Genomic DNA, 19,196 nt, shown 5'->3' on the forward strand with positions numbered 1-19,196 from the left:
CCGACTAAACGATCCCTTGAAGAAACGCGCCGCCCTTTATTGACCTTCAGTATCTCTTCTATCACTCCTACCTGGTAAGGTCCCCAGACAGGTGAACAACACTCAAGAATCGGTCGAACCAGCACCTTCCATGTCACTTTCTTCCTGGATGTGTTACATTTCTTTAAGTCAGTCTTGCATCTGCTATTTGCTCCCTGTGGTCATTTCACTTATGGTCAACCTGGATAATTTCTCCTATATATTTTACGGCATGTACTAAAATGGTTCAAATGGCTCTGAGCGCTATGCGACTTAACATCTCAGGTCATCAGTCGCCTAGAACTTAGAACTAATTAAACCTAACTAACCTAAGGACGTCACACACATCCATGCCCGAGGCAGGATTCGAACCTGCGACCGTAACGGTCACTCGGCTCCAGACTGTAGCGCCTAGAACCGCACGGCCACTGCGGCCGGCACGGCAGGTACTCTTTCTAACGATTTTTCATCAGTTGTATAGTTATGCAGCAGTGCATTTTTCTCCCCATGTATGCGCGAGGTGTTATATTTATTTACGTTCGGGGTCAACTATCAGAAAGTCTTGAATCCAGTCGCAAATAGATCCGATACTTTATGAGCTTGTATTTTTTTCACTAAAGAAACACGCACGCACAGATTTGTTCTTTTTGAGGTGCAGCCACGTTGACTTAGTGAATTTCATTGAAATGTGGTAATTAAGGAAGAAAAGTTGTCCTGAAAACTAATTTAAAAGAAACGAAGAGTACATTCATTTAATACAAGACAAAGAATTGGAGCTATAAACCCAGTTGGATTTCAGATTTATCTATTATTCGTAACATTTTTATTCACAGATGAAAAATATATGTTTTTATTTGTGTGTGTGAATAACGTTTCGAATAATACTTGCTATTCACGAATAGCAAATAGTAAATTATATTTGTATTCGTTATTCGACATTCACATAAATTTCGCACAAATCTACAAACATGCAGCCTGTATGTACGTGAGTACAGGCGCCTGACACCAGCGTGGCTTACGCGACTGTCACTAGCACGGTGATCTTCGGCAAATTCAGACGACGTTCGCGAAGCATATTAGCGCTCTCGCTTGCATACCACAGGCCCGTGTGGGCCACGCGCATATGTTGGAAGCCCTACCACTTGACTACCTTGCCTGGGACCCTATTTTGTGTCATTCATACCAATCGGTGCAGTAGGTTAGCCTCGGTAGTGACGTCATTTTCGGTTCTTTATCCACAGTTGGTATTCTGTAAGCTTCTGAGACCTGTTACCCATCGTAACTCCTGCCGATTTTTCGACAACCGTACTGAGAGGTTTTAGGTTTTAGAATGGCCCGCTCATTCAGTTCAGTGCGATTTATTTACACCTAGAACTTGTTATTTCAGGCATATTGACCGGATTCAACTTTGGATTTAGTGATTGTGTTACTGAAGAATCACCAGGATGCATCTGGAAGGAAAGTGTTAGAAATATAGTTTGCATTGTTGTTACTGTGAATGATTATAACATAAAAAACTGTTTCGGTCAATATTCTCACAAAATATCTGTTTCTTTTATGTAATTAAGAGTTCAAAAAATCATCAAATTTCAAAAGGTCGGCTGTGCTTACGTGTATCACATGAATGTTAGTTGAAATTATTTGTGGCTTCGCGTACTTTTCTCCGTAAATGGTTTACTTATTAATTATCGAAATGCATTTAAAAATTTTAAGTAACAATAGAAAGGAATTTTTTGAAGTCTGATATAGGAAACCTTCCAAAATTTTATACATTACGGCATAAGCCCGCATCATTCGACAGCGAAGTCAGCCTGCGTCTCTCTCGACTGGAATTATGTGGAACAAAGCGCTGAAGGCATGCGAGTTCTTGTACCCAAGCGGGTAAGGCAACGAAGTTTTGTCATCTTCATGTTTGTAACACATTCTAAGACTTCGTTAACCATCGAAGATAAGTGGATAAAAATCTCTCGGTGTACATGCCGCGGCTCCGAGAGATTTTTATCCAAGAAATACGTCGCGAAAGACTTCGTAGCCATATCGAAGTTAAGTATTTTTCTGAAATATTCGTTGTTATTTACACGTCGGAGCATGCTTTCTCAGTAATGAGTATCTTCGATTTTGGTACTTCCGTATGTTTAAGAAATGAAAACTGAAATTGTTGTGCATGAAACAACTGACGACATTTATATTTTTCCTTGTCACAAATAATTGTCCATTTCTTTCTGAGTACGTAGCGATTTCCGAGTGTGTGGTCATACAGGAATCTATGAACACAACTTAAATTACTGCAAATAAAACTATCAGCAATTCTCTTTGTACTCTTGCTTGTCACAAATATTTATCTGCGATCGAATACTTAACAATAGTAGACAGAGATGAAAGTTCCCTGCCATAATATTTTTAGACTATACCATCATAGATGAAACATTTTGATTCATCAGGTTCATGTTGTAAACTACGACGAACTTCAGTAGCTGCACTCGCCACGAGCTCTCGAAAAGACGCTTTTTAAATTTTGTTTTTAAGAACCAAATCGTTGATGTAACGTATAGGGAAGCAGGCTACGTCATCATTTGGATCTCTAGGAGCAAGTCACAACCACATTCTATGCATGTTCTTATTCTTTGACAATCTCTTAAACAATTTTTCGGGTTCATGTAGGTATGTTCCGTCTATACGACTAATTGAAGACAGTTTGTTTAGTGTCATACGCGATATTCACAAATAAAAGAAGCGAAACGAGTAAGGCAATAAACAGACTGCCTTCAGGTAGTTGCATGGACGGAATGTACCTCCATGAATTTTGAAGTAGCTAAGGAATGACCGGAAAAAAAAATGTCGAAGTTTTCGGGTGCTTTTGCAGATGTATTTGTACAATGTGGACTACACTCCGCTCCTAGCTCATATTCCGAAACATAAAATCCAAAACAAGACGTCGATGAGAATGGGAATAAAATGAGATAATGGGTCATTTATGGCTGTTTCCAGAACACAGTCAAATATCCTATCGTTATTATTTATGCATGGAAGCACGTGATCAGCAAAATTTGGACAGTGTTACATACTCTAACCACACTTTCTGGCACTGTGAAGAACAGCGTGCCAATGTCGGCTTCTAGCCACTTGGGGCTCATGCCATAGTGGCCCTGCAGTGCGCATGAGCAGATCTGAGGCAGATTGCTTTCGATTTGTTGGCGCGAGGAGGACAACAGCGTTCGGTTAGTTAGAACCGTTCGGCATCTCTTGTTCGAAAACAACGCCGATCGGTGCGCTCGCCTACCGATCTAGTCGGAAGAGCGGCCGAAAGAACAGAATAGGGCCCCTGTCCCATGGCTCTGGCGTGCCTCCAGCCCACCACAGACAACACACTGGCCACGCTGCGTCACAGCACAGCATCACTATGTGGACCATGCTGCACTACCAACAGGACACTTGCTACTCGCGACACACCGAACACTGTTATTACCAGCGGCATGCTCTTCCCACTGCACTGTCACCTGCCCTCAATGAATGTTTTTTTTTTTACTCTCAAATGTCTTGCTCTCATTTTTTGGACGTACGAGGTAGACATTAATAAAGCCGAAAAACTGCGGGGACGGATTCCTGACTGGAAATGCAGGAGAAAATGTTCCTATAAACATGTGTCTGGAAATGCATCGTTCCCTCGTCAGGTGTCACTGACAAATGAAAGTTTCTCTGACTATGTGTCATGTGTTCCTTGCACGTAGCAGGTTTTGTGACTGACACAGCATACTTTAAGTAGCACAGTGATCTGGCATTTATGTTGGCAAAAAAGCCGAGATGGTGTTTATGTAGAACCAAGACGATGGAAACTGTCGGAAGGCTGCACGCCTATACAAAAACAAGTACCCTGACGGAAACCAAATCACACAACACTTCGAACCCTTTTTGGTCGTTTGTGTGAACATGGGTCCTTTCAGACAGAAGAACGAGCAGGGAGGTGGCCGACTGAGCGTGCATTAAATTTGGAGCACCGGGTTCTACAGGATATATCCCGTAGACACCAACATGGTGTAAGTACTTAGTACATAGTCATACTTTGGCTGACACCATGTTGATTGACCAGTTGCCCAGGGTTCGTCTCAAAATCCCACCAAACCCAGTCCTCCATATCTGGTGTACACACAGTCCGCCTGTACATTAGTCTGTCTGAAAGGCCCCATGATCACACAAATGCCCAAAATATGCTTGAAATATTATGTGATGTGGTTGATGTCTGTGAGGTTACTTGTTTGGATATAGCCATGCTGCCACTGCTTGGCCGTACTCAAACATTATTTCCGCTTCTTGCCGACATTAACACCAAAATATTCTGTTGCTTACGATATCTTACGTCAGTATCACAGCCTGCTACATAAAAGGAACACACAGAGGAAATTTCATTCGTCAGAGTCATCTACCATGGCAACGATGCATTTCCAGACACATGTCCATAGGACATTGTTTCCTCCATTTCCAGTCAACGGAAAACAAAGCTTTATGTTGGAAAAGTTTCAGCATACTTTTTCAGTTATTTGTCTCGGATAGAGTTACTACGAACAAAAAAGAAAAAAAAAATCAACTTTGTCTGGGCGCGAAAGAGACCGTCTAGCGTCGAGAATATAATCAGGCAGAACTAAAATTCCTTTCAGAAACACAGCTACGTACTTGTATACACAATATTTTCCTGGAAATCTTTCCAAGAGTCCGAAAATTATATCTGCTCGTTTTCCAGTAAGCAGCTACATTTTCTTCTATTTTGCAGTTTGGATTTAAATATTTTTCCAACTCATCTGTTAAAGACTACCATCGACATCTCCCAACAAAGCAAATTTCTTTACTTTCTCTAGAAGTAGAGTTATTGTGGGATTTGATGAATGGATTGCCTCTTCATGGATTGTACACGCCTCTCATCAAACCGTTTTCTGTCTGTCTGGAAGAACAAAAGCTCTTTGATACATCGTTTAGCAAATTCGTGCTTATGGTAGCCCTACTCTGAATATGGAAGTTTATGAAAAATAAAAATAAATACTCTGTAGTTGAAGGTATTTTAACAGTTTCATTTAATTTCAGTGCTCCACCAAGGTCGCTCACAAACTCGATCTGATGATCTGATAACGCTTTCTTATATATTCGGCTGTTCCGTAGAAGAGGGAACATCGACTCAACGTATGAGGTCTATACTCGATTCTGTGACTGACCTTGGTTTCGATTGAGAGCCGTCAGTTCCATTTGGAACTAATAATATAGCAACATCTTACCTCTGCCATGACTTCACGCATCTCATTGTGATACAGCATTTTTACATGACAAAATGGTGGCCAGAGAAAAGCTGCTACCTCATGGCACCTCTGGACAATTTAAATATTCGTATAATTTGACGCGTTTACGTCGAAGTCCCGTTTTAGAGGCTTCGCTGTCCTGGGGCGCCTGACTCAAATATTGCGGTAGTGTCATCTTCCATGGCACTAAAAGGTGCAGTGTAGGTGATTTCTCCATTTCTAATTCCTTGGACGCCTCCTTGGAAAGATGGAAAAATTCTCAGTTTTAAAAGTTATAAAATAACCGATAACGTATAAGAACTACAGTAACAGACTAGCATACATGCCATGAAAAGATAAATCAGTTCGTGTATCAGCGCGATATCAATTCTTTCAGTTAGAGCTGATTCTCCTTTTTCAGAGACTATTTTGCTCAAAGCCGAATATTGTTCGACTGTTCCAGTGACCTATCAAGACATTAAGAAGGCTATTTTTCTTTGAGTAAATGACTGCGTTTTTTGCCGCAGTCTAAAGCGTGAACTTGTGGGCAATTGATGCATATATGCTCAGTATTAAAAGCATTTCGTAGAAATGTAAAAGGCATATGGCAATAACAATTCAGTTGCGAATAATCGCAAGGTGCAGTGACAATGTTGGCACCTTGATCAGTCGTAAAACGCCTGTCTTTAACAGCTGGGATGTAGATACCGAGAGACATAAAAAATCTCAATAGCTCTCTTCTAATGTTATCGCCCGGTTTCGGTTCATCTGGAAACTGGGCTGTGAACAAAACACGAGATATGAGTCTCTAGTCAACAAAATAGGAGATGGTACATGTCAGATAATGATTTCTTCTTGTGCTGAGTATTCAACTTCTGTTGTATGAACAATTATCTCAGACATAATTATGTCTCTTGGGCTTTCAGTACTTTCTGCTATGGGCCGCGACACGGTTGTGGGATGAGATATGGGGATAGTTAAGTCGCTCTGGTGTCTACTAATGTCTGAACAATTCCAAAAACCCTTCACCTCCTGTTGTTCTATACGACCTTATGTCTCATGCACACATTGCCACCGACTTATAGACAATTATCTCCTGAGCACGTTTAGGAAGGCGTTTCTCATCCACGCGAGCCCCTTGTTCATGAGACATGCATGGATGGCGAGAAATGTGCAAAGTGTGACATGAGCCCTTAGCATGAGCGCAGATTTCACTGCCCAGCGAACAGGAAACAAAATCAACGTTTTTCCCATCGCCATCCACTACAGTCTCAAATACCGTCCAAATCGAACTTGTTTGGTTCCATATTCACCATTGATTAGTTTTTCTTTTACTTCTCTTTCCCTTGATATTCTCTCCTTCCACTAGAAACGACATTTAGTTTCCACGCTCAGTTTCTGTGCTAACAAAATTAAAAAAAAAAGAAAATAGAGCAGTTGTGCCACTCTTGGCAGTGCTCTACTCACCGTTTGTAGATCGTAGCTCACAACAGCGGTCAGTGCTACCAGCCACCCGTAGGGACGACACAGGAAGGAGCAGTCCGACCGCGGCCCGCGGGATGCATGTCTACGCGCCACTCTGCTGAGACCGTAGCACACCGGTACCTTACTGCCACACTGCTCGGCCAATGTGGTGACTTCATGGCTTCGCTTTGTCTGAGTGCAGCCCAGTGGGTCTGCAGCCCTGCGGATGCGTCTCTACGCGTTCCTCACCTTAGTCCATAGCATACCGGTGCCTGCATGCCGCACTGCTCGGCCGGTACAGAGACTTCATGGCTTCGCTTCATCCGAGACTGCTGCAGTCCATTGCGGCCGCAGCGCTCCGGTTGCATCTCTGTATGCTACTCTGCTGAGCCAAATGGTTCCTTTCTTGGGTATTTATTTAGTTCTTTACATGGTACAGCTGACATCCGCTTGAAATGTATTAACTTTGTTTGTGCTGACAGCAAAATTTAACTACACTCCTGGAAATGGAAAAAAGAACACATTGACACCGGTGTGTCAGACCCACCATACTTGCTCCTGACACTGCGAGAGGGCTGTACAAGCAATGATCACACGCACGGCACAGCGGACACACCAGGAACCGCGGTGTTGGCCGTCGAATGGCGCTAGCTGCGCAGCATTTGTGCACCGCCGCCGTCAGTGTCAGCCAGTTTGCCGTGGCATACGGAGCTCCATCGCAGTCTTTAACACTGGTAGCATGCCGCGACAGCGTGGACGTGAACCGTATGTGCAGTTGACGGACTTTGAGCGAGGGCGTATAGTGGGCATGCGGGAGGCCGGGTGGACGTACCACCGAATTGCTCAACACGTGGGGCGTGAGGTCTCCACAGTACATCGATGTTGTCGCCAGTGGTTGGCGGAAGGTGCACGTGCCCGTCGACCTGGGACCGGACCGCAGCGACGCACGGATGCACGCCAAGACCGTAGGATCCTACGCAGTGCCGTAGGGGACCGCACCGCCACTTCCCAGCAAATTAGGGACACTGTTGCTCCTGGGGTATCGGCGAGGACCATTCGCAACCGTCTCCATGAAGCTGGGCTACGGTCCCGCACACCGTTAGGCCGTCTTCCGCTCACGCCCCAACATCGTGCAGCCCGCCTCCAGTGGTGTCGCGACAGGCGTGAATGGAGGGACGAATGGAGACGTGTCGTCTTCAGTGATGAGAGTCGCTTCTGCCTTGGTGCCAATGATGGTCGTATGCGTGTTTGGCGCCGTGCAGGTGAGCGCCACAATCAGGACTGCATACGACCGAGGCACACAGGGCCAACATCCGGCATCATGGTGTGGGGAGCGATCTCCTACACTGGCCGTACACCACTGGTGATCGTTGAGGGGACACCGAATAGTGCACGGTACATCCAAACCGTCATCGAACCCATCGTTCTACCATTCCTAGACCGGCAAGGGAACTTGCTGTTCCAACAGGACAATGCACGTCCGCATGTATCCCGTGCCACCCAACGTGCTCTAGAAGGTGTAAGTCAACTACCCTGGCCAGCAAGATCTCCGGATCTGTCCCCCATTGAGCATGTTTGGGACTGGATGAAGCGTCGTCTCACGCGGTCTGCACGTCCAGCACGAACGCTGGTCCAACTGAGGCGCCAGGTGGAAATGGCATGGCAAGCCGTTCCACAGGACTACATCCAGCATCTCTACGATCGTCTCCATGGGAGAATAGCAGCCTGCATTGCTGCGAAAGGTGGATATACACTGTACTAGTGCCGACATTGTGCATGCTCTGTTGCCTGTGTCTATGTGCCAGTGGTTCTGTCAGTGTGATCATGTGATGTATCTGACCCCAGGAATGTGTTAATAAAGTTTCCCCTTCCTGGGACAATGAATTCACGGTGTTCTTATTTCAATTTCCAGGAGTGTATTATCAGTCATAGAGGTTTTTTTAAAAAAATATACAGGGTGCAAGAATAACTCTAAAAATAAGCTTTAAGGGAAAAAAAATGTGTAGAATCCAAAGTTGATTATTTTCGAGGGGGACATCTGCTGGTACTAGAATTAGCCCTCCACCCCAGCCCCATGGGGTTGGGGCGGGAGGCAACTTTAAAATTTCAAATGGGAATCCCCATTTTTATTGCAGAATAAGATTCTACGTACATTTTGTCTTAAAGATCTGTTTTGCTTCTTGGTAGTTGGTGCTGTAATTCAAGAAAATCCATGTTCTCATTTTTAGGTGAAAATGGCTACGAATAAATAAAAATCTCGTTTCCAACGTTTTCTCACCAGAAACTAAAAGACACAAACTAAGCAAGCACCCCATCTGTGAGACTTCTCGACAAACAAGAGTGATTACTCCGAATCTAATAAAAATTAGGTTCGTGAGTCAGTTAGTTTTTTAGTTAATGAGTTCACTCGTTAGTAAGAAAGATGTTTGGTTAGTTAGTTAGCTAGTCAGATGATTTGTTTGATAATTAGAAGTTGTGTGGCATCATGACCACGAAACAAACAAAACTTATCCGATTCTGCGGAAAAAATTAATATTTGGGTCAACATTTATAATACTCTAGCTCCTCTCTCTCAAACCTCTCTATGGGGAGAGAGGAAGAGTTTTAGTTTTAGCGAATCAAAATTTACGAAGTAAATAATTATTTTTTTATTTATCCGTAACCATTTTCCACGCAAAAATGAGAACATGGACTTTCTTGAACTACAGTTCCAACTACCAAGAATCAAAACAAATGTTTAAGACGAAGTGTACGTAGTTTTTTTTTATGTAGAATCTGATTCTGCAATAAGAAATGGGGGTTCCCATCTGAAATTTTAAAGTTGCCTCCCGTTCCACCCCCAGGGGGCTGGGGTGGAGGGCTAATTATAGCATCAGCAGATGCCCCACTCGAAAATAATCAACTTTGGATTCTACACATTTTTTCGTGTAAAACTTATTTTTCGAGTTATTCTTGTCTGTCAACTTAAAATTTACACACTGTATATTAAATAATTTAAAAAATACGGATTACTTTATTTACAGCATTACATAACATTACGTAAACCAGCATGCATGTCTTTCTTGGAAATTTATTCGTTGCGCAGCTATGAACAGCAACACGTCTTTTCCAAAAAGCATCCTGTCTTCCTATTTGGTTATCCCCCACTCCTCTCTGTCTCTGTCTCTCTCTCTCTCTCTCTCTCTCTCTCTGTGTATCTATCTATCTATCTATCTATCTTCTAGTCGTGAGACGCAAGATCTTTGGTGTTGTCGCAGATATTTTCAATGTCGTTGTTGTATTGTGTAGCTTAATTCATTCCACACAAATGCTGCTCATCACGTCTTTCAAACAACGTCCAGTGCTAACGAAAAGCGTAGGTTTGTTTCCCGTTAGAAACAAAATTATTTTTAAAGAGGAATTTTAAGTGCCCATTCTATTAAGTGGTCAGAACTATTCTAGCGTAATATTCTATTTATCGGTATAAATTAACAGTGGGCGTAAAACACGAAAAATATCCGTTAATCCAACAGCAGTCCTTAGCAAATTTGCCTCGTCTCGTCTGTCACCCTTCTCCGCGTTGTCTGCCACCGCCATGCTTTAACGCTGCTGGAAGATCGATTATTCTGCGTGTTTTACTGCCCATATTAATACATATCGCTAAACCCAATATCGTAATAGACTAATCTGAGACCACCCTATACAACAGGTGCGTAAAATTCCTCTTTAAGTCTAATATTGTTTATAACGGGAAACAAACCGACGTTCTCCGTTGACACTGCTCGTCGCATAAAACATATGATGAGCAGTTCGGACCGATTCCATTGCAAACGAAATTGCAAATATCCGCCGAAACACAGAAGAAAATTCGACTGATGATTCTTTTAACCTAGTGGATGGATTTGGTACACATATTACATATGACTTGCTATCTGGAAAGAAACACTGCGGGAGTAAGTACCACGTACCTCTCAAAAAGGTAGGGGTGAAAAAGAAGCGCAATCCACTGCTCACAAATACACACATTATATTCATCGAGTATTTGAGAATGAGAGCACTTAGCGACTTGCAACAAACTTCAGACATAATTCCTAATCTTTACGAAAGTTTTTCTCGCTGTCACGTTTCAGTAAAATGATGAAAGGAAAAAAGTTTATTTCTTACTACACTTTTGCTGTTCATGTAGTATATATACCGCTTCAGGCAAAAGTTTTAATTCATTACTTCCTTTCCAATCACTCTATTCGCAACAAATTTTGCATACACTGTCCATGTACTAAAGTAAATGTGCCTGCCAAATTATATCAGTATGTAACACGTAGTTCTGGAAGCACGATGTCATGAACAGTGAGATACGTGAAAAATTAGGTGTTCTTAAAACGGATCTGGAATTGCATCTCTGTAATCATTCAATGTATGACAATGAGAGCACTTACTTTAAACATAATGTCAAACTTTTTCATAATACGACGTTTTCACCCGTTCCCCAGACTGTGGGCAATATATGGCCATCAACTGTGAGCGTGGCTCGCTAACATCAGTAGCGGATGGCCATACATCGTCGCTCTCTAGCCCAACAACAGAACATCATAATGTTTATACCAAAGCCTTATATTAGCAGTGAGACAACAGCGAATAATTTAATAAATGATATACTGAGGTTGATTCCGTTGGGCGAAATCCCGAAGGATAATAACGTTGCTCGAAACAGATTGATTTTAAGTTTCTTACAAATTTCTTTTAATTATTTTTTGAGAAGCACAACGTACGCGAATAGTGGCCATAAACAAGTAATTCATTGAATAAGTAAAGAGTGTCTATCACCAGTGCAAATTTTGGTACTACTGTATTCAGTGGTAGCATTACACAAATCAGCATGGGATAAATCACAACATATAAATTCCGTTACATGAAAATAACATTCGCCGTATACCCACCGCCAATAGCATTACCGGCTCCAGACGAAATGTCTCACCAAGACGTCAGATGCAAGACGACAGGCGAAAGACCACGAGCTCTGCCCGGCACCGCTTATTTAAAGGTTTCGGTCACATGACCACTCCTCTATTCAGAGCAGATACTTTCATCCTGACCACCATTCGCAATTTCCACAACAATTTCATATGATTACTTCTGATTACTGAACGAGGTGGTGGAGTGGCCAGCACATTGGACAATCGTTCGGGAGGACGACGGTTCAGATCTGCACCCGACCATCCTGAGTCAGGTTTTCCGTGATTTCCCTAAATCGCTTCAGGCAGTGCCAGGATAGTTTCTTTGTAAGGGTATGGCCGGCTTCCTCCCCAATCCTTCCCTAATAGACCGATGACCTCACTTTTTGGTTCCCCACCCCAAATCGAGCAACCAACCAACTTATGATAAAACATATGAATATCTTTTCAGTCATTATTCAATCTCTTAAAAACTCATTTACATATTATTTCAACAATTTTAAACGAATCTCAAACACATAAATCGCCACTTTCGGTACCCTAGTCAAAACTAAGTTGATCTATTTTATAAACAACAACTACAATTCAATACACGTCGAAAGTTGTTGGAATGTTAAGGAAAGAGACTCATGTTGTTAAGATCACTTGTCTCTATGGAGCAGTTCATAGTTATGGCACTATTTACGTAAACAAACTAAATTGTTATATCACTTTTTACATTTCTTTAATCAGAGAAATAATCTATTCATTGTATTGAAGGCATTATACTCTGTCATCTGGTGTATTACGAATGTGACTTTCATGATGGATTCAGTTGTTAGAACTTATTAAAAACAGTAATGGTAATAATGACAATAATTTTGTAACTACTAAAGCTTCAGACATGTATTTATATTCAATGAGCTTGTCCCACTGCCGTGGTTCCAAAACTGTCATTGGTTTTTCTCCAGCATGCTTCTAACAAATTTTCATGTATTTTTATTAAAATAATATTAGCGATGACAATTCAAGTCACGGGTTCCACCGTATGAGCTCGTCCCGCGAACATGTCACCGGAACACACCCGACTTCCTGCCTGGAGAAACCTCGATGACCACTGGGCCTCGTGGCTTGCTGGCCGCCTTTACTTCCGCTCAGCTCGTCTCTCGCAATCGTCTGACAGCTGGCTGCCCCAACAAACAACATAGCGGCCCACAGCCAACCTGCCAGATTCAGTTCGACCTACGGCAGTCAAACGACTTGCTTGTAACGTCTCGATAATGTGAATTAGCTTAGGCAATAGCTCATTTGTGATCAGAAGTTCACAGCTGTTTTATCCGTGGTATTCTTGTCTTTAAAGAATCGGGGATTTGCTATTTACTTACTATATGGAAAGAAGCACTGACGGGTTAAGAATCACAGACATCCATTACAGGTTGTAATGAATAGGGGGTGTCTTTGAAGTTTAGTTCAGGAACACCCGCACAAACTTCTGCCAAATTTGTCAGGCACGTGACTTATTATTTGTACAGAAATGCTGTTTAAGTATGAAGAGCAATATGCATCTTGTTAGCTGTGATCGGTGCGGTAACCAGGTCGCGGGACTGAACAAATCAGCGAGCCAATAATTTTGTCAACGTGTTGCGGGACATAAGATCAAAACATCCAGCTGAATACCATAGAAAAATTTAACATCATCTCTAGAGTCATACGGTTTAAAATAGAAGAGACTCAGACATATATGTGTGTGCAGCATATGTCACATATGCATATGTTCTGCATCTCCTATAAATCCCCTGCATCGATCTAAATCAAACACTGTCCACATGTTACTGTCTGGAACGAAATTTTGTGGGAATGAAGTAAACAAATATATAGACAACGTCTGGTTTACCATCTACTGTAACCTTCAGCAGTTCTTCAGGAATATCCTGTAAGTATTTTAGTACGCGCACCCATGGGCTCCACGTCTCATTACAAAGTTATTGCATTTCGTTTGGTTTCTTTCTCCAGTTAGCTTCATATAAGTATCACTCTGAAAATAGTGGACAACACTGCAAATATCGACGGTATGTGCTCTTTGTCTTATTTGGAAACGTAGTTGTTTCATTCACTCGCGGCACTGGCTGTTGACAACACCAATTCCCACTTTTTAAGTTCAACATTCCTGTTTCTTTGGTGGCGGAAGATTCAACCACTAGGGTTTCTCTCGACATTGTCCATGGTACGCCCGACGGTTTCGCAACCTTCGAGGAGGCATCTTTCTTGTACTTCGCACCGATCTGGAGAAAATCTGCGCATGCTCACCTAGTTGATGTGGCTGTCCATGAGCTGGTCGCATAGTAACAGGTTGCCTAAGACCAACCCTGATCAACAAGATATTTCCACTTATGGAACTAGCACCTCCATATGTAAGAAGACAAATAGGAGCAGAGAATGAAAAGAAGAAGCAAGAAACAGATACAAAGGATCCATTGTTGGTAACTGGCACCTATCCTACTTACAACTGCACCAGTGCCAAATTCAGCAGAAGCCCGCTAAACTGAGCTGTGGAGAACAAAGTCTTCTGTAGAATTATGGGCAGCAGAACAGCTACCATCAGGCTGCCATCTCCAGTACGGGACGTGGAAAATCCTCAAAAGATTGAGAACAGGGGTGACGAAGTGCAAGATTAATTTGAAGAAGTGGGGTATCAGCGATGATAAGTGTTGTGAATGTGGGGCAAGGCAGGACTCTGGACGTTTGCTGGTCTGCAGTAACCTGAGCAAACCCTGTGACATGGAAGACTTGTTTGCAGCGAATAACCATTCCATTCTGGGTGCCGCATATTGGACACACAAAGTATGAAATTCTCTGTAATTAATGTTAGACTGTAGTTTTTATTATAACTGAATTTTAGTATTCTTCAGACTTGGGGAAAAGAAATTCCTACATTAGTTCAGCGCTGATCGGTTATACACCGCGTTTGTTTTTTATGCAGTTTTAGTTGACGTTAGCAGTGATGCACAGCAGATGGGATAGATTTAGGTATTAAGAGTAGGACACGTGTGTGGGCCACCGAATACAGTGGAAGGGCGACACTACTACGGTATGTCGGGCTGTTCCTGCAGGGGCGCCAAAGTGATCACATCTCTTTTGCAACTCTACATAGACGCCTAAGAGACATCGGAGCCTAACATATTAGAATCGTTGCATGTTACAGTAATTTTCATTATTTTATCAAGCTATTTTCATAGAAACAAAGGTAACTGGGGTAGCAAACCGAATAAATCATAATCACATGATTACTCGGCAACAAGCCGCTAGAGACCGTGGGTAGCTATTACTAAAATACACTACTGGCCATTAAAATTGCTACACCACGAAGATGACGTGCTAAGGACACGAAATTTAACCGACAGGAAGAAGATGCTGTGATATGCAAATGATTAGCTTTTTAGAGCATTCACACAAGGTCGGCGCCGACACCTACAACGTGCTGACATGGCGAAAGTTTCCAACCGATTTCTCATACACAAACAGCAGTTGACCGGCGTTGCCTGGTGAAACGTTGTTGTGATGCCTCATATAAGGAGCAGAAATGCGTACCATCACATTTCCGACTTTGATAAAGGTCGGATTGTAACATATCGCGATTGTGGTTTATCGTATCACGACATTGCTGCCGTTGGTCGAGATGCAATGGCTGTTAGCAGAATATGGAATCGGTGTGTTCAGGAGGGTAATACGGAACGCCGTGCTGGATTCCAACGGCCTCGTATCACTAGCAGTCGAGATGACAGGTATCTTGTCTGTATGGCTGTAACGGGTCGTGCAGCCACGTCTCGATCCCTGAGTCAATAGATGAGGACTTTGCAAGACAACAACCATCTGCACGAACAGTTCGATGACGTTTGCACCAGCATGGACTATCAGCTCGGAGACCATGGCTGCGGTTACCCTTGACGCTGCATTACGGACAGGAGCGCCTGCGATGGTGTACTCAACGACGAGCCTGGGTGCACGAATGGCCAAACGTCATTTTTCAGACGAATCCAGGTTCTGTTTACAGCATCATGATGGTCGCATCCGTTTTTGACGACATCGCGGTGAACGCACATTGGAAGCGTGTATTCGTCGTCGACATACTGGCGTATCACCCGGCGTGATGGTATGGGGTGCCATTGGTTAGACGTCTCGGTTACCTCTTGTTCGCATTGACGACCCGTGGCTCTACCCTTCATTCGATTCCTGCGAAACCTTACATTTCAGCAGGATAATGCACGACCGCATGTTGCAGGACCTGTATGGGCCTTTCTGTATACAGAAAATATTCGACTGCTGCCCTGGCCAGCACATTCTCCTGATCTCTCACCAATTGAAAACGTCTGGTCAATGGTGGCCGAGCAACTGGCTCGTCACAATACGCCAGTCACTATTCTTGAGGAACTGTGATATCGTGTTGAAGGTGTATGGGCAGCTGTACCTGTACACGCCATCCAAGCTCTGTTTGACTCAAAGCCCAGGCGTATCAAGGCTGCTATTACGGCCAGAGGTGGCTATTCTGGTTACTGATTTCTCAGGATCTGTGTACCCAAATTGCGTGAAAATGTAATCACATTTCAGTTCTAGTGCAATATATTTGTCCTATGAATACCCGTTTACCATCTGCATTTCTTCTTGGTGTAGCAATTTTAATGATCAGTAGTGTAGAAGGCATCAGCGAACAGTTTCTGTAAGATAGGAGGTGGATTTATAATGTACTGCACTCTGTGTGTCAGATATGTTTTAGTGTTTCTCAGCTGCAGTGTGGAATGCTCTGAACAGCTTAAGGCAGTTTAATCACTCGGGCTACTGGCCCACTTGCACAGCGCGGTACGCGGAACGTAGTGCCTCGGATAAGCAGAAGGAGGTCGCGTCTTCCCCAGCCGACGAGATACCGGCGGGCGGAATTCGCGGCCAGACCACAACGCATCCGCGCAGCCGTAATCGAAGACCGACAGTCCGACACAGGCGGTCGCTCCGGCAGCAGCGAGCATTCAACAGCCCGGAATCCGCTCTGAGGTAAGGCGGCAGCCACGCGCTTGCTCTGCTCTGTAGTGCCACACATACACTGCGTCCCAAGAGAACACAGGGCGATCTAAAGCATACCACCGCATTTCTCGCGAAGTGCATACTGCCTTCTCCGCTGCCCACGTGCCTGTGGAACGGTACTGATTTCATTGCATCCTTCATACGAAAACATAGCCCTCTTATGTCGTCATGACAAGCAGTCATCCGATATATCAGCTGTAGCGTCGACAACGACAGTTGTGATGTTCCTTGAAGGTTTCTAAGGATTTGACACAACCAATTGGTTTCTTTTTTTAACTTCCGAATCACGATTTAGTTGTTAACAGGCTCACGTTTACGCAATCCAATGAAAAGCTTTGTGATTGTCAAGACAAACAGTTACTACGGTCACTTTGAGAAGCTGTAAACAATGTAGAAGTGATTTCTGGGTGTCATGTGACCAAGCAATTATTGAACTACACACATCAAAAAAAGTTTTGCATCATCCCAGTTCCTAGAGCTCCTGAAGAATGACGTTGTCTTTGGATAATATATCACAGACACAGTCCCTCTGACGGTTCAGAGATATCACTAACCCGCCCAAAGATGTAAACAACCATGCATGAGCAGTGCCTATTAGACGGAGGGGGTTCGACAGCCGACTGAAACAGTCATTACACCTGGAAGGAGGTACACGGCTCGTGTTGTCTGTAGTTCAGCCATGACTAGAAGGTCAATACCGACGTTCCATCGCGTCCGCATTGTTACTTTGTGCCAGGAAAGGCTCCCAACAAGGAAGTGTCCAGGCGTCTCGGAGTGAATCAAAGCGATCTTGTTCAGGCATGGAGGAGATACAGAGAGACAGGAACTGTCGATGACAGGCCTCGCTCAGGCCACCCAGGGGCTACTACTACAGTGGATGACCACTAACTACGGATTATGGCTCGGAGGAAACCTGACAGCAACGCCACTATGTTGAATAATGCTTTTCGTGCAGCCACAGGACGTCATGTTACGACTCAAACCGTGCGCAACAGGCTACATGATGCGCAACTTCACTCCCGACGTCCATGGCGAGGTTCATCTTCGCAACCACGAAACCATGCAGCGCGGTACAGATAAGCCCAACAACACGCCGATTGGACCGCTCAGGACTGGCATATGCCTTCAACGAGACAAGTGTTTGGAGGCAACCAGGTCAGTCTGAACGCCTTAGACACACTGTCCAGCGAGTGCAACAAGGTGGATGTGCCCTGCTATTTTGGGGTGGCATTATGTGAGGCCGACGTACGCCGCTTGGTGGTCAAGCAAGGCACCGTAAAGGGTGCACGATTAGTGAATGCCTTCCACCGACCGATAGTGCAATCATATCGGCAGGATATTGCCGAGGCATTCGTCTTCATGGACGAAAATTCGCGCCCCCATCGTGCACATCTTGTGAATGACTTCCTTCAGGATAACGACATCGCTCGACTAGAGTGGCCAGCATGTTCTCCAGACATGAACCCAATGGAACATGCCCGGGATAGATTGAAAAGGACTGTTTATGGACGACGTGACCCACCAACCACTCTGATGGGTCTATGCCGAATCGCCGTTGAGGAGTGGGACAATCTTGACCAACAGTGCCTTGATGAACTTGTGGACTGTATGCCACGACGAATACAGCCATACATAAATGTCAGAGGACGTGATGCTAGGTATTAGAGGTACCGGTGTGTACAGCAAACTGGACCACCACCTCTGAAGGTCTCACTGTATGGTGGTACAATATGTAATGTGTGGTTTTCATGAGCGATAAAAAGGGCGGAAATGATGTTTAGGTTGAACTCAATTCAAATTATCTGTGCATGTTCCGGAACTCTCAGAATCGACGTGATGCAAAACTTTTTTGATCTGTGCAAGTTGTAGGGTCAGTATTGCTTCACGTGTTCGAACATCTCTACGGAACCCAAACTGATCCTCCCTGAGGTTGGTTTCTACCAGTTTTCCCATTCGTCTTTAAAGAATTCGTGTTAGTATTTTGCAGTCGTGACTTGTTAAACTGATATTGCGTAATTTTCTCATCTATAAACACCTGCTTTCTTTGGGATTAGAATTATTATATCCATCTTGAAGTCTGAGGGTATTTCGCCTGTCTCATACATCTTTCTCAACAGTTGATAGAGTTTTGTCAGAGCTGGCTCTCCCTGGCTATCAGTAGTTCTAACGGATTGTTGTCTACTCTAGGGGCCTTGTTTCGACTGAAAGACCTTTCAGTGCTTTGTCAGAATCCTCACGCGTTATCATATCTCCCACTTCACCTTCCTCTACCTCCTCTTCCATTTCAATAATATCACCCCCAAGAACATCGCCCTTGTATATATCCTCAATATATTCCTTCCACCTCTATGTCTTCCCTCTTTGCTTATAACTGGTTTTCCGTCTGAGCTTTTGATATTCATATAAATGGTTCTCTTTTATCCAAAGGTCTCTTTAATTTTTCTATAGGCAGTATCTATCTTACTCCTAG

General features: G+C 43.6%; 1 protein-coding gene across 1 annotated transcript in view; it reads left to right on the top strand.

Annotated features, from left to right (window-relative positions):
• The first annotated feature begins 16,594 nt into the window (after positions 1-16,594).
• LOC126236631 (leucine-rich repeat-containing protein 15-like) overlaps positions 16,595-19,196 on the top strand; it is a 92,509-nt gene continuing 89,907 nt past the window's right edge. Inside the window, exon 1 of the mRNA XM_049946082.1 lies at positions 16,595-16,696. The gene's annotated coding sequence lies outside the window, so the exon portion shown is untranslated. The remainder of the gene's footprint in view (positions 16,697-19,196) is intronic.

Source organism: Schistocerca nitens, chromosome 1 (assembly GCF_023898315.1).
Source record: "Schistocerca nitens isolate TAMUIC-IGC-003100 chromosome 1, iqSchNite1.1, whole genome shotgun sequence".
In the NCBI taxonomy this organism is placed as follows: Eukaryota; Metazoa; Arthropoda; class Insecta; order Orthoptera; family Acrididae; genus Schistocerca; species Schistocerca nitens.